The sequence below is a fragment of the Poecilia reticulata genome, linkage group LG15, assembly GCF_000633615.1.
Source record: "Poecilia reticulata strain Guanapo linkage group LG15, Guppy_female_1.0+MT, whole genome shotgun sequence".
Classification (NCBI taxonomy): Eukaryota; Metazoa; Chordata; class Actinopteri; order Cyprinodontiformes; family Poeciliidae; genus Poecilia; species Poecilia reticulata.
The window spans coordinates 2,433,020-2,458,761 of record NC_024345.1 but is presented as its reverse complement, the minus strand read 5'-3'; the positions used below and the strand labels follow the sequence as shown (position 1 = coordinate 2,458,761).

Below are 25,742 nucleotides of genomic sequence, written 5' to 3'. Positions count from 1 at the left end.
ATAAACAACAGGGGAGTTTCTTCCCCGGTTGTCGGCGTTAAGTCACAGAATCATAATTTAAAAACTCGAGAGGCAAGTTTCTCTCAGAGTCGGATTAAAAATCATTTTAATTTCTTTTTTTCTCTGGATGGTGAGAGAACAAAATGTTCTCCGTGTGAGTTTGTGACTTGTATTAGTTTTTCTTTCTGAGCTCTGAATCAGGGCACATAACCTCACAGTAGAGTTAACATGCAAACTAAAGTTTAGCTAAACATGTTTAACTCCAACTCACTCTGCCTGCATTCATCTTTATGATGAAGACTTGGATTTAATAAAACTCAACAAATTCTAATTTCAAACGGTCAGAAATCATCTTAAGTGCCAAATTTTCTTCAACAGCGAGCCTCTAATGAGCTCAGAGTTGCCATGTTCACCTCCCATCCCCCACTATTTATTACCTGTGGAACATTTGAAATAATTAGCCGACTTGTGCAGTCTGGCTATCAGTTTTTTTTTATTTTTATTATGGAGCTGTGCAAAGTTGCACCACGTGATTGTAGCATGTAGCGGTGTGTGCAGTGTGAGAAGCGGCCGTTGAATCATTAAAAAAACAAAACTGGTGTTATTATTTTAGACTTGAGTGTTTTTAGATGTTCTCCTGTTGTGGTGGTGTGACTTATTCCAAGTATTTCACAGACAAGTCAAGGGCCAAAAGTAGCAAAAAAGGTGAAAAAGTATTTATAAAGATTGCATTGTTTCAACCATTTCTACGCAGCAAACGTCATATTTGCAAAGCTGTGCTTTTGGTTTTAATTTTATGTTTTGGTGAGTAGTACTATCTGCTTCGCATTGAAAACATTTCCACCAAAATCTTCACCAAGTCCAGCAGATGTGGAAAGGTTTTCGCTCCAAGTTGTAGTCGTCTCCACTTTAGCCAAAAACAAACAAGTACAAAATCCCAGGCTTTGTGTTTGGAGTTTTTAAAACTAACAGGCCCAATTTAAATCACGTTTAGGCAACATATCTGGTCAGAGAAATACTTTAGTGAAAACATCAGGACGGATTTTACCACCTGTGACCCCCAGCGGCTCTTCTGCAGGAAAAACTTTTATTCGTTTTGTATACAAAATGTATTGTCCAAGTTACCACCAAGTTTGGGCATGTAGTGTTTATTTCAAGTAATTTATATGCAGCAAGCAGCAGTTGTGATGCTGGTTGTTTGTTATTTACAGCAACATGGCAGATTTTCCCGAAAAATAAAAACATGAATTTGCACAGACTGTAAAAATTACCATATATATATCTGATAAAAGTAATGGACGGACGGACGGATGGACGGATAGATATTTATTCATGGCAATACAAGAAGTGCTTAACAACGACAGAAGCCTGGAGGAAGAAACTTTTGTTGGAGCTACAGTATAAAACTTTCTAAGCAACATTTGAAACGATCATCACATTGAAACCTAAGCGAGTGCAATAAAATGCACAATAATGAAATGTGTTCGCCGACTCTGCTTTCCTTTGCAAAGGCGCTGAGCACCTTTATGAGGGAAAGACTCCCTTTCTCTCCTTCATTTCCCAGATTAACTGGCCCTGCATATCGAAGTCTTGGCTTGAAGTCAGTGACTCTTTAAAACAAATGAAATCAGCTTAATTGAGTCGGATTTGCAACATCTGTCCTCCACATAATGAGCTAATAAAAACTCTGGGGTAAATTTTGCATTCCAACAAATTTTTCAGGGCACTCTTTTAGATTAAGAGCCTGGATCTTGGAAATGCGCTTCAAGACCTTGAATATATTTGCATGTTTGATGGCAGGAAACATTCATCACTCCAACCTGCGGCACGTCGAGTTTAACCGGAACGCTCGGCGGGAGAAACCTGGGTTTGCTGCTATCGTTTTCTGAATCAAATTTATCCTTCGAATAATAAAAACAAATTAAAAACCAAGACACTCATGCTTTGAATGTGTGTGTCAAACTTCAGCTCCTCAGTGGAGTACATGGTGTTCTGTAACTTCTTTTTTTTTTTGTGGAGATTAGACAACATGTGAAACAGATTTTATCCTGCTTAAGCAGATGGATGTGATGCAGCAACAAATGAGCTGTTGAAAGAAAAATCCTGCATTGCTTAGCCTGGAATCTGCTCCTGGTGCCTGATGATTTCTTAGGTCTGAAATCTGTGTCTGTCCGTTGTAGTCCGTGGTGTTTCCTACGAAAGATCAACTCGAAAAAAGCAAAAGCAAAATAAATCGCACAACACATTATTACTGACATTCTTTGAGCTTCTTAAGTCTCATAAATGCATTCTTCACCTTTGAGCTTCAGTTGCCTTTTGTTCCCGTTTTGTGCAATCAGTGAATGATTGGACTTTCATTTAATTTCCTATTTAATGGAAACACCGCAATTGTAAGAAATTGCGTTTTTTTTCCCCAACATCAGCTGAATATGGACAAAGATTTGCACATGTTTGTAGTGGAAACTCATCTACCGAGTGAAGGTTTCCTCTTGTGGTGAGCCTGGGCCTTGGTGGTTGGGTTCTTGGGTTAGCCATAAATGTCTGTATAGGGTCTGATAAACCTGGACTCAACTAATTGCTCCAACGGGACATTGATCCCAAAACGATTTAAATATGCCACTAGAAATATATCAGATACTTAAACTCCTCCACTTGAGGCAGGACAACCCCCGAAAGAAAGAGATCATGGATAAAAGTGGCCGAAATGGGTTTCCTCCGCAGGGTGGCTGGACTCTCCCTTAGAGATAGGGTGAGAAACTCGGTCATCCGGGAGGGACTCGGAGTAGAGCCGCTGCTCCTCCACGTCGAGAGGAGTCAGTTGAGGTGGCTCGGGCATCTGGTAAGGATGCCTCCTGGACGCCTCCATGGTGAGGTGTTCTGGGCAAGTCCCACCGGGAGGTGGTCTCGGGGGAAGACCCAGGACACGCTGGAGGGACTATGTCCCTCGGCTGGCCTGGGAACGCCTTGGGGTTCCCCCGGAGGAGCTGGAAGAAGTGGCTGGGGAGAGGGAAGTCTGGGCCTCCCTTCTGAAGCTGCTGCCCCCGCGACCCGACCCCGGATAAGCGGCAGAAAATGGATGGATGGATGGAAATACATCAGAAACATGTTGATGGCTACAAATGGCATGCAACTGTGGCAAAGGACAAGACTTTGTCCATAAACATTAATTATGTGTATTCAAATGGGAAAAGAGAAAATCCACAATGAATTGAAACCTTCATATCAAGTACAAACATTGCTGCTTTAAGCTATGTAAACTAAAACTTAACAAAATCATACTTGTAAAGTCAATGACAGTCAAATAAGACAAAGACAACAAAAAGTTGCCGTTTTCTGTCTTGGCAGAACAAAATTATACTTCAAAAGATTCAAGTTTTGACAAAGACATGATGATTGTACCCAGTGTCAAGGGCGCGTGCACTCGATTTAACCCATGACAGGCATCTCTGTCCAAATTCTCTCCAGGTTTGACTAATCAGAGTCTGGCCTGTCACAACGGCCTCGGCAGCCGGAGCACAACGAGACTTGACTGGCCTAATGACATCGTACATGCTCTAAACTTATTCTTGGAACGTAGTCTTCCACTACAGGGAGCCGCGCTGAAAATTTCACACAACTTTTACAAGGCCCCGGGCTGTTGCCATTTTCTTCAACTGTTTCTCTTGGGGTGAAAATTATATTATATTTGCTGCATGATGTCACTTTAGTTTATACGGTTGATGCAATCAAACAATCCCCCCGAGGGGGGAGCGAAAATATGAAAATGGTAAGTAGAGGTTATGATACTTTTTTTTCCTGTACTTTGGTCCTGGAAGAACTTTCTACAGCTGCCATAAGGATTAGGCAACTGCATACACTGGAACGGTATTTTCTTATGATCACTTAATAAAGACAGAAATTTTGCCTGTTGCACACTTCCAGCACCGTCGTATCTGCAGTGATCCTAATGACGGAGAACATGAAAACTTCATGCAAGGAATCCGAGGAAGAGTGAAAGTGACAGAGGGAAAGAAAGGAGCACACGGGAAAATTGACCCCCCAAATAGCTGCCATTGTAGATGATGGATTCCTCCCTAATCGAAACAGTTTGCCCAGTCGCCCAGCTGGGCTTCATGTGCTTTTGATTACTCTCCGCCATTTAGTTCCACAAAATTACATGCTGCCTAATGGCCTTTTAATGGTTATAGGTTTCTGTGCTCTTTAATGAGCCTGCACCAGTTGGCTGCTAATGCCCTATGGAAATTTGGCAAGCATCCAGTGTGGTTAAGTATATTTCCCTCCAGTTTACAGTTTACTTTGTTGTGTGAAATCGCAAACAAGGAGGCTGATGTGGAAATGCAACTTTTTTTCCCCCTCTTCCTGTTGGCTTGTTTTGATCTTCTGTGGAGCAGGGCCATAATTGTCCTATTAGGCATATGATTGTTCACACCATCGTGTTCCCTGGGTTTGTTTGTTGGGTTGTTTTTTTTACCGAGGTGATAATGTGGTAAATATTCCGTCAATGCCAACACGAGAACATGCTCAAAAACATGGGTATATGACATTGCAATTGTATTCAACTGCAAAACAAAAAAGTTGTTTTGTCATACGAAGGCCCTCGGGAATTGGGCAAACAGCGGGTTATGAAGGTGAGTTCACCCTCAGAACTGATCATCGACGCTCATTACTGTTCAGTCTGTGCGGCTTTATCTCTGCGACCCGTCTGTTTTGGTGTCCTCGTGCATCTAAGTGTGTGTTTGTGCCTTAATAGGGAGCGCAACAGCTGCTTTTTGATGAGTGCCTGTTTACCGGACCTAATTAGGCAGAAAACGGCCGCAGATATCCTCTCCTAAAGCAGGGCCGCAAACAGATGGCCCGAGGACCCGAGAGGATGTCTGACACCTCGCTGGATGACCACTCAGCTGCCAGTCGGAAAAGGAAAAACAGACATCATGATGTTTCTGTCAACAGTTCTCTGAAACAAAGTTATTAACCGGGTTATTGTTTTGGTACATTTGCTCTGAATGCCTCAACGATACCCTTCATTAGATTTAATTTAAATGTATGCGATAGACCGACAAAGTGGTGAATGATGGGGGGGGAAATGTACGTGGTTTTCTTGAAATTATGTGAAAAATAGAGTTTGAAAGGCATTTGTGGTGAAGTACAGCAAACATGGCCCACATGACAAATCCAAATTGTGTTGGAGAACCAACATCATCCCTTTGGTGAAGCATGGTGGTGGATGCATCATACTATGTGGATAGTTTTCTTCAGTGGGGACAAGCAAGGGACTCTGAGGTTCTCCCTCCAACAGGAAAGTTATTCTAAATATGCAGCCAGAGCAACAACAGAATGGGCTAGATATGAGCATATCTATGTTCTGGAATGGCCCAGTCAAATTCCAGACATAAATCCAATTGAGAATTTAAGATTAGAAAATGATTGCTCACAGAGGCTGTCCATACAGTCTCCCTGAACTTGAGTTATTTAAAAAAAAATAAAATCAATAGAAATTGTTTACATTCACACGTGGAAATGGCTGCAAACAGATGCACATTTATATAACCGTACACATTTGAAAAGCAGAAGTGGAGTCTCCTGCACAACCAACAAGAATGCAGCAAGTGGTTTCTAGATGGTAAATCGACGACAAAACACTTGTCTTTTCCAGCAGCCATTGTACATAAAACCAACTAGCCAAATGTGCTGGAGCTCTGCTTGGGTTGCTATGCAATGGGCTGGGTTTCACTGGGGTTGCTAGGTGAGGGGCACTGCCTGCTGCTTGGTTTTTAAAACAGTTCATTTTCCAGATACTGACGCAAATGAACTTAAAAAATGGTTGGGTGTTTTTTTAAGAACTTGTTCTATTTTTAGACCTAAATAGAAGCACAAAAACATGCAAAAATGTGAATTTCTTATAAAAGGCCCCATTTAACAAATATACACTAGTTACTGTTGGTTCACTATATAAATCCCAATAAGACACATTTTGCTAAATGGGAAAAGAGCATACTTTTCCCATGCAGTTCATATAATGGAAGATGGGCAGAAATTTCCACTAGAAAATGGAGCAAAGATGAACTTCTGATGTTTGTCATTCGGCTTCTGGGGTTTATCCATCTCCATAAGTCCTTCTCCTGAATCTGACAGGTCTGGAGTGAAAACACAGTGCCTCCCCGATGGCCTCAAGGAGGAACCCTGCGATACCGCTTCTGCTTTGTTATTCTTAATATTGCCTTACCTGACTGAAGTCTGACAGAGGCTTACCTGAGGGAATGTGGAGGAGTTCTGCTGACACTAAACGGATCACAGGAGCAGCTCGCTACACGCCTTCCTGTTGGAGACATCACCGCATAGCTATGCAGAGCGAGAGACCGCAGGCACCGTCATGTTTCAAGGACTTTCAGCCAGAACAATGGAGGAATATGGAGCTACTCCTAGACTTGTGTTAACCCCTTTGAGTACTTTGGTGAAAATACAACTAGATCCAGCAAGTCTTCATCAGGTAACAGAGGATAGGGTCTACTGTACAAAATGCATGCAGAGTTGTTTTTAAAAGTTTACATTTTCACCGTAACCTGTCATCGATCCGTGTTTCAGAGCAACAAGTCCAGGACATTCTACTAAATACGTGGTTCCACAGTGGTAGTGGTACCACTGTGTTATCTTCAGTGGTACTCAACAGAAATGTAGGTACTGATTATTTCTAGCGTAAAGTTGAACAAATAATTCTGGTGTAGAACTAATAAACGCAACAAGCACTGGTTTCCTGGTTTGCTGCTTTGCTTCATACTGGGAGTTCTCAAAATATTGTCTGTGGAGTAGTTTTTCATGAAACAAAGATCAATCTGTGTCTTATCTACAAATACTGCTGCTGCTGCTGCTTCATCTGTGAAGTCAGAACTTGGACACCAGAGTGAAATCACACCCACTTTATTGGTGTTCTAGTCCCAAGTCTGCAATCTCAGTGGGGATATAAAGCATTTAAAAAATATATATGTTTAACCAAAATGCTCTACAATACGGAGAGACAAAAGTGAAACAAACTAGTTTCGGTTTTAGTTTACGTTTTCAAAATAAAAACATTGTAAGCAGAATAAGTCGTACTAAAAAAAAACTACAGAATTATAAAACAGAAAACAACAAATCAACTCGCATTGTGTCAGAAGCCACAGCAAAGGTTAACTGCAGCTAGCAAAGCAAGCTAATGTATTTCTCTTTATTTATCATCTTCAAAACCAAAAACATGTTTGCCAAGTGAGTGTGAACGACTATGCAAGAAATAAACTGTCAGAATTGTAAGTAATAATTTTTAAAAATCTGTCACTACATTTTATAGTCAGGGCAGCCATTTTGGATTTTGAGAATATCAGATTCTTTAACTTTCCAACTCAGAATTCCAACATTTAAGGAATGTCTGAATAAAAACAAACCACAATAATTGCATGACATCCTTCAATCAGCCATGCAAAAATATTTTTTAGATTATTATTATTATTTATTTATTTTTTAAATGTATGTATGTACATATTTACCTAAAAAAAGAGTGTCTTTTTGTTTCAGGATTTGTTCATTTGTACTTGGAAAACATTAGCACTTTACGGCCTGGTTACAAAAAGTTTTCAAACTGCTGAACTAAATTAACTCAAGTTCTTGAGATCCTTTTTGGTAGCACAAACAGCCTATTAATGTTTTCATATTTATGAAGAAACATTTGATGCATGGAAACAATTCTTTCATTTAGTGCAACAGGCAAAACTTTCAATCTAAAGATAAAAAATAATCAAAATGCCCCTCAACACTATCAGTATAATTTGTACATCTGCCCTGCTACATCTCTTACTATTTTTACCAACCAGGACGGTCCTGCCAGTACACACACTTACTAACGGCCCTCAGGGTGCACAGGTGCTGTAACTGTATTTAACCTAAAACACTATTTGAGTTTAATCTGATATTACTCAGTTTAAACTTGATCCTTGAGAATTTTGGACATTTAAAATGTGGTGAGGAATGCACATTATTCTGTGTGTTGTAATAAATGTGTGTCTGCGTGCGCGTGTGTGTGTGTGTGTGTGTGTGGGAGGTAAAGTGGTACTCTAGAGGGCAGCAAGAGACCATGTTCAATAATAACCGCTCATATCAACTTTTGGCATTGAGTTCGTTCAAGGAGCATTTGAGTGTTTCGCTACAGAGGCAACCTTTGGTGTGAATGACATATTTTGTTTCGTTTCTTTTTTGTTTCATCTTACCATTTCATGCAGTTGTAGATAAAACCAGGACACACAGAGGTAAATAAGTTTTGATGGTTTTCCAGTCATGTTGAGCGTTTGTTAACTTCAGAATTTGAGTATGTGCACAGCAAGAACCCCGCAATTAAAGAATGACCCTCACATTAAGGGTTTCACATGGTGTTGGTTGAATAAAATTAAAAATAAAAAACCTGTGATGGAGCATCTTATTAGCTATGCGTTTAGGAACAGATGTGTCAATGAAGTGTTGCCTGTGTGAGAGACGAGGACTTTTGCTGCATGATTGCCGATTTTTGGAAGGTTTGATGATCTAGAAAAACATATTTCAGTTAGTTTGTAGAAAAGTGAGGAACGTCTCAGGATAGTGGAGCGCTAATAGCTAGCCAAATAAAGCTCAGTTTTAGCTAGATGTATCAACTTAAAGCAATTCACTCTAAAAACGGCTGCATTTATAGGGTACAACATTATACTAGAACATAATAAACATCTCTGCTTTTACAAGAGACTGTCGGATTGGTTGGTGTTGAATTTGTTGCTATTCAAACACTGTGGTGTTCTGCTCCTCTACAGCCAGTTTTGGCTTATTTACCCCTTGTTTCTGTGCAACTTACCTTGATTTCAGCTGTTTTCTGTTTGTTGATTGTCTCCTGCCTGTATTTTAGTCGGTGCTCTGTTAGGCCCTAGTGATTCCCTGCACGGTTTGATGTACAGCTGAATTCTTGCTTTCGCCTCACCTGCTCAAACCTGGTGCGCTTCCCTGCCTTCACAAACCATTTCTTGACAAACACCACATTAGCAGAGGCTGCCGGCTGCATCAGTCCGCCTCATCACCTATGATGGAGTCCGCTCAAGATCCACCGACCAGCTGTATTTGTGCAGAGACATGGCAAAAGCTTACGTCCATCTGCTTTCCCAGTCCCCGTAGCCATTTGTGAATTATTGCAAAATTCAGATGGAGGAACCTGGTTGGCAGCCTCTGGAACATAGCATCAGACAGAATTAGCAGACTTGTAGATGTTTAATAAACATTGTGCAACATTGTGTTGTATCCCACAGCTATAAACATTTTCAGCTTGAGTTGTTTCAAATGGCTAAATTTAGATAAATTCTGAGTCTCAAGTTGCTAGTCTTCCAACAATTTTGAAGATTTCTTTGCCATTTTACAATCTCATTTGCCAGGATTTTTGTCCAGAATACATTGGGAACTAATACTGATACTACTACTGATAACATCTATTCTTACCTTGTAATTATTTAATAATTATTCAATAATATATTACTATAAAATTTCCAGAATATCAGAATTGTTTTATAACTGTCAGGATTTCATTTTTATCCATTTTCACCTCCAATTTCTCCATTCATTTATATAGAATAGTGACTCAATTGCTACATCAGATTTAACGTATAGGTCAGCGTTCCAGGCTAGTCCGTGACCATCTCCTTCATACAGTTTTACAGCATGTTGATAATAAGAGCTGAACTCTATTATGGGATTGTCCGCTGTCATCACAGTCCCAGATCGGACCGCAGGCCGTTAGAAACCCGACTCTGTCGCTCAGGAGTCCGGGGATGAACAAGAAGGAATTAGTTCAGGAATGATAAGGCCGCAGAACATTGTGAACCTTCACAAACAGTGTTCGCGTCTGTATCCCCTGCCGACAACATGATATGTTTTTTTGTTTTTTTAACTTCATGTTCTCGTACTGTCATTAATCATTATAACAAAGCAACACCAGGCAATGCCACTTAACTTACTGTGGACGTTTTGCAGAAATATTGAAACTCCTTGAACTTTAATGCATTTACAACAAAGGTCCACAGATAGTAACATCATTTTATACAGAATAAACACATTTGTAGAAATTAGAAAGAAAAACTGTCTACGTTAAGCACATAAATGTTTTCCATGTCCGTATGACTTGTCTGTAGCGTACAGACAACATTTATTAATTTGGGTAACTTTAGACTCAGTTCATTTGTTAAATTTTCAACTGCTGCGGTTTGATTTCACACGAACCAAACCAACCCTCACCTATGGTGGCGCTGCACCAAAAACCTCTGAAGGAAGCGGCATGAAAACCTCTGAAGAAGACACTGAGCGCAACGTCCTTCTTTAACGGAAACAAAAAAGGTGTCAGTTTTTAGTGGTTGTAGGATTTCTCTTTTGTCTTTGGTAAAATATCTCACTAGTGTTAGACTCATGCATTTGTTTTAGCTATATACATCCAAAATGCCAAAGTGATCCACTTTCTGCTTTTGGACCGGTCTCTGGTCCGGTAGGCGTTCACATTTTCGCACCGCACCAGAGTTCACTCCGACCCAATCGAGACCTAGGTTTTCAGGCAGACCAGAGTTACATTTTTTGGTCTGCAACAGAGTTTTATTGCGCAATCACAGCTCCCCAAAGAAACCGGACTTTCTAGACAAACGAGTATGATTAAAGCGGACTGAACAGGACTCACCTGTACTCTGACCTCCCCTTGTGTGAACTCTACAACTTTTGGACCAAACGTCTCATGGGTTCAAACACAGCAGCAGAGAAAAATAAAGGTCAATAACACCTGGAGATTGTAGCTTGGTAAATGTTCCAGTCATAAGATGAATGGGCAATGAGTAAATGTCACCAGTGTTGGAAGCTGCACAGAGCTTTTAATTTGTTCGCAGTTACTACCCACCAGACAGACAAGATGTCTGTTATGTGCCGAGAAATCTGCTCCCCAAGGTCAAATGGTCTTTTGATTTTTTTATGATACAACTTACATTTTTGGAAATCAAATACCAACAATCAAACTACTAGTAGCTTCTTGACTCATGTACAATAAAGGTCTGCTACGTAAAGCAGTCACTTCTATCAAAATATGATTTTGTGAACAAAGTAAAACCACCTCTGCATACATAACGATGTAAGTAATTAGATATAAATAGAACATCTATTTTCTGTTTTTTAATGGGTTTAATGTCGTAAAATAGATGACTTGCCGCAATATAGTAATGAATGGAAGAAATGTAATTAGAGTGAGAGAGGGTACAATTCCTATCAGGTATCTAATGAAACTGAAGTTGCGTAATGTTACGATAATGTCTGATGATTCTGCCACCAACTTAACTGTTTAAAAAAAAACTTACATTTATGGGTGTGTGCAATATTTATATTAATGTTTACTTGTTAGCATCTGAATTGCAGCAAAAACAAAAAGAATTGATATTCTTTTTTATTTAATTGTTAATAAGGTTAGATAGTAATGAGCTCAATAGCACAAAGTGCCTGTTGTAGATTTTAACATGATTAGACCACAAAGCTTCTGTTGATTTTGGTGGGTCATTAAATACATTTAGGTTCCAATAAATGAAGCCTCACTGACTTTATTTGTAGATGATTCTTTATAACTATGAAAGAAACTTTTTCCACCCAATATTGTATCATGATCTGTTGATGTCTTAAGGGGACAGTATTATGTGTTTTCCAGGCACATAGTGCCCTTTTATAGCATGCTCAAATAACTATGTTATTAAAAATGCTATATGTCAAATATAAAAGAAAAGAAATTGTCTCTTTAAAAACTCTTGTTCTTTTTGAAAATCCACCTTCAGGAAGTCATCACAACATCACTCCTCAATTAACCCTTTAACCATTTCTCATTTTACCGAGGAACAGCTCATTTAATGAGCATATCCGCTGCTCCACTAGGTATCTGCTAATTGCTGCTGGCTAGTTTGAAGGAGACCAGTGCTGTGTGAGGCAGAAGCTTGGAGACTTGGAAGCTGCAGCTCCGAGGAGAAGCGGAGCTAGGTCCACCCGGGAGTTTTGCACAACTGATTGGTTACCATGGAGATTTAAAGGATTTCTCAAACATGCATACAAGAATAAAGGCAACAACTCTAGGTATGTCTTTGATGAGGAAATATCACAACATGAAGACAGTTTTACATACAGGACTACCCCTTTAATTGTTCTCTATGACCTGACAATTCAAAATCTTTGATAAGTTCAAACCAAAACTTTTATTAGTTCTTTGATACAAATCAGTGAGCACATGGAAGAGCCTGATTTCACTGCATGTGTGTAAATATTCGCTTCTCATCGCAGAATTATCATGTGTTGCTTTTCAGCAAAACGGTGATAGCAGCAGGTAAACAAGGCTGTAAACTGAACTGCGAGTTTTAAAGTGCGACTTTTTTTAGCAGGATGCTTTGCTCAGAGGATTTATGGTCCGAACGTTGTCTGACTGAATCACCCTTTTTAGTCGGAAGGGCCATTAACAGCTAATCGTATCCAGTGCTAAACTGTTCAGAAGGTAATGAAACTTTAAGCCCACAGCACTTATTTCCTTCTGCAGTTACAGCTGGAAGAAAGTTCTCAACCCAGCCGAGACGAAAGGAGGAAATTAAGACAGTGCGAAATACCCGTCTCCTTTAGCTGGAGGCAGCAGGTTTAAACAAAATCTTGTATTTAACAGGTGATAAAGTAGGAGCCGAGGTGGTGAAATCGTGTCTGTGTGCTATCGAGGTATCGATACTGTAGTGCATGCTCGTGTCTGTTTGTTCCTTAGTTTGTGCAGCTGTAAAGCTGACAGGCTGACAATGATGTCAGAGTGTTTTAATAAAACATTGCAGAGCATATAACTGGACCAGGGCAGGGGATGTGCAAGAATAGTATTTTTATAACTGAAGTACAGACGACGTGTCTGGTGTTGTGTCAAGGGCTAAACACGGCCGCTCTGGACACAGCTGCTAAGTTACAAGTAATAATCCCAAATATTGTCTCTTCATTTCATATAAAACAGGAATACAAGACAAACAGAAACGTGTTTCCCTCTCGATACGTCCCAGTCTTCCTTCAGATGGAAGAGATCAAACGGCACTCTGCAGCGCACCTGTCACAGCTCCCCCAGAAGTGGGACATCTTGGTCAGCAATGTCTGCTCAGCAACCCGTGTTCGGTCTCCATAGTAACCAACCACCGCAACTGTTTGGAAAACATCAGGGAACAGTCGGCAAACAAAGAGATTTAGTAGTTCCCAGTTAGGAATTACAAAAATACCACCAGAGGTTTTTAGGACCTCTGGTGCTAACAAAAAAAGAAATGCACTGAAAAAAAGGAATACTCTAATTTGTTACAGTCAATTTATATTAGTTTTGCTTAAGGTGTAATCATGTTATAAAATTAGCTACAACAAATTAGATAATTTTTTTTAGGTTGGTTTAAAGAACCATCTTTTCTTTCAGTTGTAGGAAAAGCCGTGACATTATTTCATTTCAATCAATTTGGGTTAAAAAATTCACAAAGCATCCATCATTATGATAAAAGCTACATGCAGTGATATAGCAAACAGGATAACGTGTAGTTGTGCACAGATAATGGAACAAGCTGTAGCGCCAACGTGGCAAAGTGAATATTTCCTGTTCTGCAGTTCCTCATCCAACCTGTAGGTGCTACTGAAGAGCATAGCACCACTACAGAGCAGAAGATGAAGAGTCAAACAGGAAGTACATTCCTCTTACACAACTACTAATTAGATATAATTGTACTCACTTTTTATTAGCTTGTTTGACACTGACTTGTGTTTCTGTGTTAAGGTTTTTGTCTGAATCATCCTTTGGGGGAAAAAAAAGATTTTTACAAAAAAACAAGCAAAAAAGAAAACATTTTTGGCAAAAAATGACTATGGCCATTATTTTAGGAAGGCAATTATGCAGCTCATCCCCTGACCCATCTGTGAGAATAATGTGCATTAATATGTTTTTTACCCTGAAAACCCATAATGGGCACATAATGAAACTGCTCTATATTTTAAAAATATTTGTACCAATACTTTTTAAATTAATCCATCGTAAATTAGTCAAATGAGTAAAACATTTGGGCCGGTGCTGATGGTGCAGAAACCTCTGCGCCCCATTCCTCATTTCTAATGTTTAATAAAAGCCCATGTGGTCATGATGCATCACGCTGTGCTCACAATTTGAGAGATTAAAACTAACTTTAAAAGCGGCTTCATTTCAGCATGGAGCTGCAGACTCAGCACTTGGAGCGGTCAGCGGAGGTGTTAAAGAGGCACGACAGATCAGTGCTGGTGAGAGTTACATGAGCTCTGGTACTTAGTGCAGCTGAGGATTTGGAAGTAAGCAGGAGCAAAACGATCCGGGGCCAGGGTGATGACTCAAAGTGGATTTGAGGAACAACAAACAGTTTAAGTTCTCTTGACCTGTTTGTCGAAGATTTAAGACACTTCAGAAAGAAATTATATATATATATATATATATATATATATATGTTTCTACATAATTTTGAAACATGGACATTTTTATGACTTATGAATTTTTCCTCACATCGTTATGTGTAAGTGTATTCTTGATCATTTCATAAAAAGACAGAAATGTTAACGCAATAACGTCTTCTACCAGTTCCGCTAACTGAATTAAAGTTGTTGTTAAAAAGATTTTAAATAGTATTTTAATTGAATATCATAATTCTTGAATTTAGAAGGTCCGAGACGTTTGATGAAAAAGAATTAAACGTTACTCTATTTTACTGTTAATCTTTTTCTTTTTGTCAAATCACTGGTTTGAAATCATTTTGATTTCACCACAAATCTTGAACAAACTTCCAGAAAACTGCAAAACTGCCAAAACACTGAGATCCTTTAAATTAAGGCTAAAAGCCCACCTGATTAGAGCTGCTTTTGATTAGTAGTAAGTGGAACATTGATCAACATATTTGAAGTTTTCTGATTGTTTTTATATAATATAAAGTGTTTTGAACTGCCTTGTTGCCGACTTGTGATTTACTAATAAACTTGGCTTGATTTATGCTCAACTCATTTTTTTCAGGATTAAACTTCACATATAATTGATATTTAGAGTAGATAATGTCAGAACCAGGTCATGTACTTCCAGTGACAACATGTAGTGCTGAATGCATCTTATTGATCCTAATGGCACAACAGGCTCAGCAAACAGAAAATAACATTACAACAACAGAGATGGTCTAGAAACAAGAAACCTGTAAACTGTATATACCTACTTCTTTTTTTGGTTAAATATGTTTCTTTTTTCTTCATTAATTTACTGGTATTGAATAGAGTATCCAGAATTTCTACTCAAGTTAGAGACGCAATAATTCATAACATTATAAAAGTTCAAGTAAAAAGTAAAACCACATATAAGTCTTTTTTCTTCCTAAAAATATAATAGAGTATGTAACTACCACCTCTGCACTGAACGCTGCTTCTCAGTTAAACTAGCCTTTTTGTTCTCCTTCTTTAAAAACCTCAATTCTTCTGTTCAGTGCATCTCTATGCCTTCATCCTTTTTGCCTGAAAACAAAAAATAAGCGATCCAAGCGTTGTTTGTCGTGTGCAGTCAAAACCAAAAGGAATATTGGAAAAAACAAAAACAAACGGTATCAGAATAATTGGAGCACAAAGTGTCAGTTTGGCACATCAGCTGCTGGTTGAGTGGGAGTCGCCTTCAGTCGTTTTATTTTCACTGCATTTTTGGCACAAGCCAACAACAAGACAGGTGGCAGGAAGTTATTCCAGTAATTAGTAGTAATATCATCAGCTCTCTTTCCTGACACACACACACACTTCTTCACAGCACCACATGCTGATCGCTGCTCACGGGGTGTCAGTGTATCCCAGCATGCAGTTAGGGTGTCTAAAATAGGCTGTGGCACAGCTGGGGCTGCAGGAATAGGAACAGGAGAAGGAGGAGGATTTTTCCAGCTAGTTCCTGTTTGCAGACGCTCCTGCTGAGGCTGGCCGCTGCGGTTGTCACGCTTCGTGTTCTGTCTTGTTGGGCTGAATCATGCAGAACCGTGCTTCCAGTTCCCTGGCAGTGATGAAGGACAGTCGTTGGCCTCCAGATCAAGGCCAGGAGCTGGCCTTTGGAGGGCTGCTTAGGAACGCTGCAGCTGTCAGGCGGTTATGGGCCGAGTGTCCGTTTGATCTGCATTTGCTTTTGTTGCAAGTTGCTGACCAGCCACCTTGTTATTTGCGCGGCTATAAATTCTCGTTGCCCAGTGAAACGAATGACTCAGCTCGTCGCATGGAGCGTGCTACTGGAAGGGGAGCTCTTACAACGCGACAAGTTAGAGGAAAGACGTCTTGTTTGCAATTTGTAGGAGATGCAACGGAAATCTGGAAAGAGGTCTTCAGGTCAAATGAAATATAAATCCATCCTCACTGTGAAACATGGTGGTGGAAGCATTATGCAGTGGGAATGGACGGGTACTCTGCCCAGAATATCCCTTATTTATTCCAAAGGAAAGTTAAATATTGACGGAACTCATTTCATCTGAGTATCTTCAAAGTGTCGACGTGGATGATGGTGCCGTGGCCAGGAAGGACCTTCGGTAGCAGTCAGTCAAAAGATGCCTCTGACTGAAGGTTGTTACTGTACTCATGATTGTCATGACATGCTAACAGGTTAGCAGAAACAGTTTTCTACAATATGTCCTGAATGACACCATCAGTTGTTCACAAGCACTGCTAACCCACCACTTTTGCTTTTGCCGCTCCCCTTTAGAAAGGTGGGCAGAGAGACATGCTGGATTTGGGGATAAAATCTTTGCCCAATAATGTGACTGTTGGGAGAGATGGTTTGAGCTTCCTCCTTCCCTCCATTTCATCTATTCTGGCCTTTGGGGTTGTAGTTCAAGTATTAGTTGAGCTTACACCTCCTCCCACGGGTGAAAACAAGACCTCGTTGCCATGGTAATGCGTCACAACAAATGGCCAAAAGTGAGAGCCAAAAGGTGCACAGCAACCTAAACCGGAGGAAACGATTGTCCAAACATGCAACTCATCAACCTAAAACATTAAGCATAAAAGTACAGACTAAGCAGAACTAACGTAACAGAGCCGTAACGCCTCTCCTCCTATTGGAGGTTTAATGTTCCCATATTCATATAAAACTCCAAATTATTCATGGAAAAGTCACCATTCATGGATTTTTTTCATGGAGCATGTCAAAAATATTCAAAAGAAAACGCAGCTTCTACCTGAACTCTCTACTTTACACACAGTTAGCCAATCCAGGAGCACCACGCATTTTCCTTGATGCTGATTGGCTAAGATCGGAAATAAGGAAGTCCATTGATATTAGCGTCTGCATTGGAGTCCATTGTGAATTTTAATGCATATTGAATTATGTTTGGTGTTTGAGCTATTAAAATAGGTAATAAACGATTTTAGAGGTGATCTCAGGAATTTGCTCATTTAAGGTCGGTTGTGAAGCATCAACTCTGTACTCAGTTGTTCTACGTTGTGTTGGTCCATCACACAAAATCCCAGTAAACGGATTCAAATGGTACACTAGTTATTGTGCTCATTTTGTGAGAAAGGCAACAATATAAGAGATTTTCAAGTTTTCTTTTCACTGTAGCTACAAAAATCGATCAGTTTCTTTTTTTATTATTATTATTATTGTAACTTTTCTTCGCTTCCATCTGGGATTTCCCACATTCACACTTTGACTTGCAAAATGAGTTTTAAATCACAGAGCTCATCGCCGCATCACTTAATCACTCCAGCAAAAAGAAAGAGGGGTCAAAAAGGTTTTTTAGCACTTTACATTCTCTACTCCAGATGTGGTATATTTTAGCCGGCAGCCTCAACAAAGCAGACACTCTGTTTGAATGTGAGAAGCTTCAGCGGAACAATTAAAATAAATCTTGAGGCGAACCTCCATTAACCTCGGTCTGGTTTGGGTTTCGCATCTCGCAGCCCTGAGGACAGAATCTCTTCGTTTTGTTTATAACGTGCAGACTAAATGAGTGAGGTGAAACTGACGTTTTAAGTTCACTGTTGTTGTGATGGACTTTATTTCTTGCTTACCTGACATTTCAGTAGAGCTGTGAATTTTTCCAGCTGCAGATTAGTTCTATGGAAATGACGGTGAACGTTTTAGAGCTTTTTAAGAAACATGCATGACTTGTTTTTACTGCGTTTTGATCTGAATTAGTTTGCTTTTGTTCTAAAGGTAAATGCAGACACAAATATTTCGTGTTGGTGTGAAAAAAAATCCCCTCAAAACATCACAAGAAGCAACAAATAATAAAAGTGCTCTAATAAAGCCCTTAAAGACAATAAATAGTCGACTGATTTTCAGAGCAGTAAGTTCAGATTAAAGGAAAACGTTCCAAAAGTTGATTTTTATTATGAGTGATTTTGAAATGAATGTCCCTCTGTTTAAAAAAAGAAAAGGCAAAATGTCAAAAGGCCAAGTGTAGAGTGAAGTTCATCCAGCATATTTTGCACGTATGTATTAGCCGTGTTTACGTTTGGCTGTGATCAGAGCTTCGCTGGCTTCTGTGATTGCTGTGTGCCGATGTAAACTCTCCTGCCCGGGTTCAGGTTTCAGCCCCGAAGGACCAAAGTGGCCAGTATGTGTCGAAACACATAAACACTTAAGAAGGAAGACAAACAAAATGGAGGAGAGCATAAAAAGAGAGCTGAACTCATCACTAGCTGGTGAAAAGAAAACGGAAGAAAAGGTTTGTTGGTCGTATTATCAGAGTCCCTCGTTTCACTTTTTCGCCGGTTTAGTTTCGCGCACTTTGTCAAACTCTTGCACTGATAACATCACATATGCAGTTCAGCCTGGTTGCATATTTGGAGTTTCGTTTTCCTGACCGCATGAAATACGGATGAGAAAATGTACATTAATATCATTGTGAGTTGGTTTTTGGTTATTTCTTATAAAGGAAATAACTTTACAGGAAAAGATTTAACCAATAATGATAAACTTTATTTATGTGATAACTTTCAAAACCAAAGTTATGGTTGAGTGGAGATTGTGGTTTTCCACAAAAGAACTGAAGACATGAAGTGTTTGGCCTGGGGCATACGGTGTTAGAAAATGTTGAGATATCATCACAATGCTAAAATAATGGCCCATGTCATTTTTTGCCAAAAGTGATTTTTGGGGGAAAAAAAAGTTTTATTTCATTTTAGAGGTGACATAATTAAAAACCTGTGGAAGGATACAGCTGTTTCTCTTGAGGAAAATCCAAAAATATTAACTGTAAGCATGGTTCAAAAGGTACAAATTTCAACCTGCTACCAAGTTTCAAAAATTTCTTAATAATAAAACAAGTGTCTTACACTCTGACATGGTTTTGCTTTATCTCTAGTTGAGTGATTAATGCGGCTGCCTCCATGTGTTTGATAGTGGAAATTTGCTTAAGGCAAAACTGAAAAAAGAAAAACATTAAATGTTTGTGATTCTATTAACATAAGATCTTTTAGTGAAACTGGTTATTGCTACATCTTGTCTTACGGAGTCAGCTCTCATTATAAATGACTGATGTCTGGTAAGCGATTAATATCTTTGTGTCGTCATGCAGTTGCGGTGACCCTGAGGGAGAACCACCGACTTCTGACTAAACACGATTCCTCATTTCTTGCGGTTTTTATTTCTCACCTGTGTTTACATATTAAAACTTATTTAAGCTACAGGAACATCATTCATGCTTCATCTGATGCCACTTAAAGTTGTTCTTGGAAAATAAAAAGACTTGACATTTGAATTTGTGACACAAACTTGATTTATAATCAGTTGTTTTGTTTATTCCATCGTTTGACATTTTACAGGATCAACGTGAAATTTGCATAAACGATTACAGCTGTGAACGTTGGCCATAAATATTCCCAGAGTAAACCGCTCAGATGTTTTTTAAAATATATTTTCCTTTTTAACTTATTAAGACCCAACTTTAACAGTACCTAATAATATTAGAATTATGAAAGCAATGTAATTATATTCTTAAAGTTGCAGAAATACAACTTGTTAATGCTAACTTCTACATCTGCATTGCACTGAGAAAAGAGAAACAAATACCTGACCCAAACAATGTGCTTTGATATGAATGTGCATCACCTGAGCTAACTTTACATTGACAATGTAACACTTCTCAAAATAATCTCTGAATTATTTTACTTTAGTGACAATTTTGCAATTTGGAAAAATGCTGTTGAACTGAAGCTAAATTCTCATCGTTCAACAAAATCATTTAATTTGTTCTTGAATTTTCAGTAAATGCTAAATATAGTGATAGTGACCAGCCAATGCTAACGCTAGCCTATCCATGCTAGTCCAGAGGGTGACCATGCTAGTCGTTAACTTGTCCAAAGCTAATGCAAGTGAGTGGTTGTCATTTGCCAGTACCACCCGTTCAGCTACCGGTTCTGGTTACTCACTTTGAAATGAGTAGCTTGCTGAGCCACCGCTAGAATACAAAATTGTTAAATTTGGTGCTGTTAAGTGCCATAAAGGATCATCTTTCAACAAAACAACGATTTCAAAACATGCCTCCAATGCAACAGTAGAATATTTTATATCCAAAATATTTGTGTTAGAATGTCCTTGGTCAAAAGTCAGACCTAAATCAAACTGGGAATCTTCTGCAAGATTTGAAAAATCCACAAAAACTCTCCAGAAATTTCACAATGAAGAATGGGCAACATTGTCAGGTCGGGGGTAAGGATGGTCACAGGAGCAAACCAGCTGTAGATGGAGTGAAATGTGGTCCTGCAGGTACTGACTCAACAGAATAAAAATTCATGTCACATGTCTTTGATTTATATTTGTAAAATCCATTGAAAGCCAATGTCTTGTTTTTGTTTTACCTCACATTTAGGCAGTTATAGTGCCGTAAATACTCACTTCTCATCATCAAAACACTGCACTGCTGCGGATATTCAACACACCAGCTGCCAACTAGAGGCCTGCAAGTTAGGAGCAGTAAATTTAACCTAAAAAAAAAATTCAAGAACTTCCAGTTCAGTGTTTTCTCTTTTTGTTGGTGTGCGATTTCTTTCCGTCTGTTCGGACGATTGAAGCCAACGAAGCTCGTCGTGCTTTATCTTCGTATGTTAGTGATCCACATTTATTCCACGCAACAGATGTGTTCTCATTCAGCTAAAGATGTGGGGGGAGAAAAAAAAAAAGGTATGCATATGAATGTGAATGCATTTTTGCATATCATTCCATCTATTAAATTTACAGCCAAGGCTCTGCTATGCTGGTAATGTTTTTGGAAGGAAATAAGTGGTCAGAGAGCAGCGTGAAATTTACTGACTCCAGTTTTGGTGCTTTAGCACTTATCCCTCATTCATCACAAGACAGTCTGCATAGAAACTGTCTTCTGCTGGCATTTAGCAACACAATTTACCCCTGCCTCTTTGCATGCAGAGTCTATTTGTCACTTTAATCTCGGTTCCGTGCATTTATCTCCCTTCAGTCAGTTTAATGCACACGGCGATGGACTGTGGCAGTCTGTCACCTCGTGGCTGCATTAGGGCTTTAACGAGACTTTGAGGTACATTTTTCACCAAGATACACGAGCGTGCCTTTGCAATTTGCATGAAGGGAGGAAAAAAATGAAACACAGACATATTGACCATTTCACATGTCTTTGCTCTCACGGGCATGCAAATGTATTTAGAAGGAAAGTCACTAATAATTAATCCTGTCTGAAGCCATCATGGTGGAAAAGGTCACCATGTCATGACCATTAGTTTAATCTCTGAGCAAAATGTGTTTATGTGCAGAGCAATCTGTTTGTCTCTCTGGTTGTTATGACTGCTCACACTACGAGACATCAGTCATTTAACTATTAAGTAAAACCTGCTGATTAATCAGAAGTTAAAAAACAGACAACTGACAGTGTATTTAATCACCATTAGACAGAACAATGAGCTAGTTTGTAGCTCTCTAAATTTCGAAAACTTGTAGTTAGATTGTAGCTGGGTCAATTTCACCAGCTTGTAGCTAGCTAAATTTCACTACCTTGTAGTAGGGAAATTAGTTAGTGAATTTACTAACATAAAATATATCAATGCAATCTTTTTTTATGCATTTCATCATATTGCAATCACAAACTTCAATACATTTTAGTAGAGATGCACCGATTTTATATTAATATCTGTATTGGTTCCAATATTGAACATATGTTCTAAATCGGATATCGTGACAAAGTGCCAGATCAATAAAGGCAGATCTATTCAGTCTAATTCTACGCTTTGTGCTGTGAGCGATGACACGCTATTATTTATTTTACATCATATTTAGAATTCCTAATTGCACTTTCTGAGCCATTTGAGTATTTTGCATGTTTGACCAAGGCAGTCAAGCTATAGTTTTTGTCAGTTTCAGTGTTTCAGTCTGGCTTTTACACTCCTAATTGCACTGACAGAACAAATTAAAGTTATTTTTACATGCCTGACTAAGCTTGTGAAGCCATCGGTGTATTGCTGTGCTGTGCTGGTGCAGTGTTACCAAGTTAAATTGGTAATTCAGTACATTTTAAGAAATGTTTTAAATCAAATCAGCAATGTTTTTCTGTGTTGGATGTTTATTGGCAAATAATAAACACAGACATTGGCATTGGAAGTGAAAAAAGTGGTAGAACAGGGATACAGATTCTGCATCTCCAGAGCTGCATGTGGCTTTTCATAACTTTATAGAAAAAATAAGCAGTTACATTTATAAAGTTTTCCTTTGAAATATGTACATAAGTATCCCACTACACAATACCACTGATTATACAAGAAATTGTCATACTGTAAGAACTTCCTCTTGGCTCTGATTGGTTGGTTTGGAGATCTGCATTTCTAGATGGTGATAGTATCACTTGGAGAAGATGGAGGAGCTTGATTTTTTTTACAGATTATCTGTCTCATAGCAAACTGTCACTACATGGGGATAGTTTTAACAAATATGTAAAAAAAAAAAAAAAAAATTATATAAATATATAATTTGTAAAAGTTGCATACTACAGCTTTAATGGCTTCTTTGTTTTGGTCTCTCACTAGCCAAGAAAACTCATTAACTTTGTAAAGTAGCTTTCTTAAAAAAAGAAGTTCAAGAGATTTATATGTACATTTTCATCAATATTATTTGATGAAAAAAATCTGACTTTATCTAAACCAGCTAGAGACACGCAAGCCCCTTAATGAATTACAAGGTATGACTTTGCCATCATTACACAGCACCGTCGTGTAACCAGGTCAATAAATTTCCCTGCAGCCATCCCTTGTGCTGATAGCGGCTTTCTGCCGTGTTCCAGAAGGTTCTGAGCGGTCGGGATCCAGGTCAGGCTGCTCCGCTGATAAACGTCTCCCCCGCTTTGATTTCCTGTCTCAGGCAAGAAATCATTCATGAGTTTCATCAGCCTCTCAGCCGTATAAATCATGGCAGCACCAGACAGCGGGGCTAGCATTAGACGAGCCCTGTCCGGAAAGCGCCAGGACTAGCACCAGCTCAGGAAAAAAAAAAAAAAGTCATGTGACTAAAGGTTAAAGGACGACGCTGTCGGCATAATGAATGTCTCGTCCTTCTTTGGTGAAACTTAAAAAAGAAGTTCAAAGCAAAAGGAAGGAAACTCGACGTGAGTGATGAGTTTTTCACATTAGCAAAACATGCTTGAACCAGAGGAATGCATGAAGAACTGAATCCTAAACCAGAAATCTTTGATTCAACGTTAACTCTATCAGTCAATCAGTGAATTAAAAGCATCAGTGAGATTTATTGGCGCTAGCCTTCACCGAGGACCTTTCTGGGCAGGTGCAGCTGCAACGATATGAAGGGACGGGGGAGGAGACCGAAAGAGGTAGAGGCAAGGAGAGTGGGGGCTTCTTCTGAGCTGCTGCCATGTCATGTACATCTCCCATAAATCTGCCACGGATAGAGAGAGGGAGAGAGAGAGCTAGCTAGCATTTGCATTTCGTCAGCGTGGCTTTTACTCCTCTTCACGCCCAACCCTGTCCCCTCAGTGATGTTTATTTTCAGCCCCCAACATACTCTGAAAGCCTGCGAAGTAATTATTTTATAAAGTTACACCTCTGCTGCCCACAGTTGGCCCACATTTGAAAAGCCAGAGCCAGTGATTAGCATTTTCAAGGCAGCGAGCCAGGAGAGGAATCAATCCGCTAACACAGGTTGGAGGGATCAGTGGATGGAAGGAATGATCCAACAAACCTTTGTTGCTTCAAATCAGGCTTAGAGCTGTAATGTTTCAGGGTTTATGAAATGATTGTCTGTTCCAAAAATGCAGTTAAAGTACCAGCTTTTGACCAGGATGTCTTCTTGTTCTGTATGTTTGCTATGTCTCCTAAAACTGGTGGCAAAGGAGCTTCTGGTTTTCATCAACGGAGGCACACTGCTGGTCACTTTACCATAAAGGCCGTATTTGTTGAATTCACAACTAATAGTGATTTTGTTGACCAGTTTTGTCTCCAGAGCTCATTATTAATTATATTAATCTTCTCCGCGCCCAAGGGTGTCACTTTAGCTTGCTATGGCTTCATATTTTTACAATAAGCAATGCTAAGCATGGAGCTAATTTTTGAGATATCTGAACTGGATTATGTTTTTTTTCTAATTTTCTTTTTTGGAGGCCAGGATGAGGTCTGGTCTGTCTGTGTATATCCCTGTGTCCATTTGCATTCTGTTACTGCAAAACATTGTCAGACCATTAATCCAGTAAATAAAACCAAAATTAAATCTAGAGGAACCCCTGCTCTAGATTCAATTTTCTCCCTGACCTCTCTATTGTGGTCCTTGAGCTTTTTTGGTGTTTGCTCTCTGATGTTTTCTAACAAACTCTTGATGCCTTCCTTCGCAGAAAATCTCGATTTAAAGTGAGATTAAATTACAAAATGTATTAAGTAATTTCTCTCTCTCTCTCTATATATATATATATATATATATATATATATATATATGTGTTTTTGCTTCTGACTGAATATCATTTTACTATTTTGGGTTGCTTATTATTGTCACTATTGGTGCTCCATATTCAGTTCACTTCTTTGTTTTGAGTTTAGATGTTATTTTATCGTTTATCTTCTGTCTTTGGCCAGTCCATCCTGTCTTATTCCCACTCTGGTAATGTCTTTGTTAATCTCTCTCTTTCCCTCAGGTTCCCTGGTCCTTCACAGCTGTGTTTTGATTTAGCCACACCTGGTTCCCACGCCACTCATCAATCCTCTTCCCTGCAGTTCCTTCCCTCTTTGCCAGGTACTTTTGTTCCTCTTTTTGTCAGTATCCTCCATGCAGGTTTCGCCGTTTTTGCTCGGTGCTCTCAGGTCACAGTTCCACCTCATCAACGTGAGGCTGCTAAGTTCTATCCTAGGTTTGAACTAAATAATTCAAAGAAAGAAAAAAAACAATACAAAAATACCAAAAGTTCATAAGTTTGACGAGATATCAAACTTAAGTAAAAAGTATCGGTATTGGCAATATGGGTCAGATCGATACCCGAATTTGCAGTATTGCACGCCTCTACTGAACACCGACTCAGCACTGAATACAGGCATGTAAGACATGTTTTTAGATTCAATTCAAGACATTTTCAAACCTCCACTTCTGTTGGAGTTTGTCAAGTATTCTTTCAATTTGTAATAAAAGATCTTTTACAATATGTGTGGAAATTAAAATCAAAGATTACAACTGTAGATAATTATGACAAAACTATTCTAATGTCAAATCTTTTATATATATA

At 39.1% G+C, this 25,742-nt stretch overlaps 1 long non-coding RNA gene across 2 annotated transcripts in view; it reads left to right on the top strand.

Moving 5' to 3' along the window:
• Positions 1-6,186: 6,186 nt before the first annotated feature.
• Positions 6,187-25,742, top strand: part of LOC103476476 (uncharacterized) — a 39,091-nt gene continuing 19,535 nt past the window's right edge. For both annotated transcript variants that reach the window (XR_535478.2, XR_535477.2), the window contains exons 1-2: positions 6,187-6,487; positions 25,161-25,258. This is a non-coding gene — a long non-coding RNA (uncharacterized LOC103476476). The remainder of the gene's footprint in view (positions 6,488-25,160; positions 25,259-25,742) is intronic.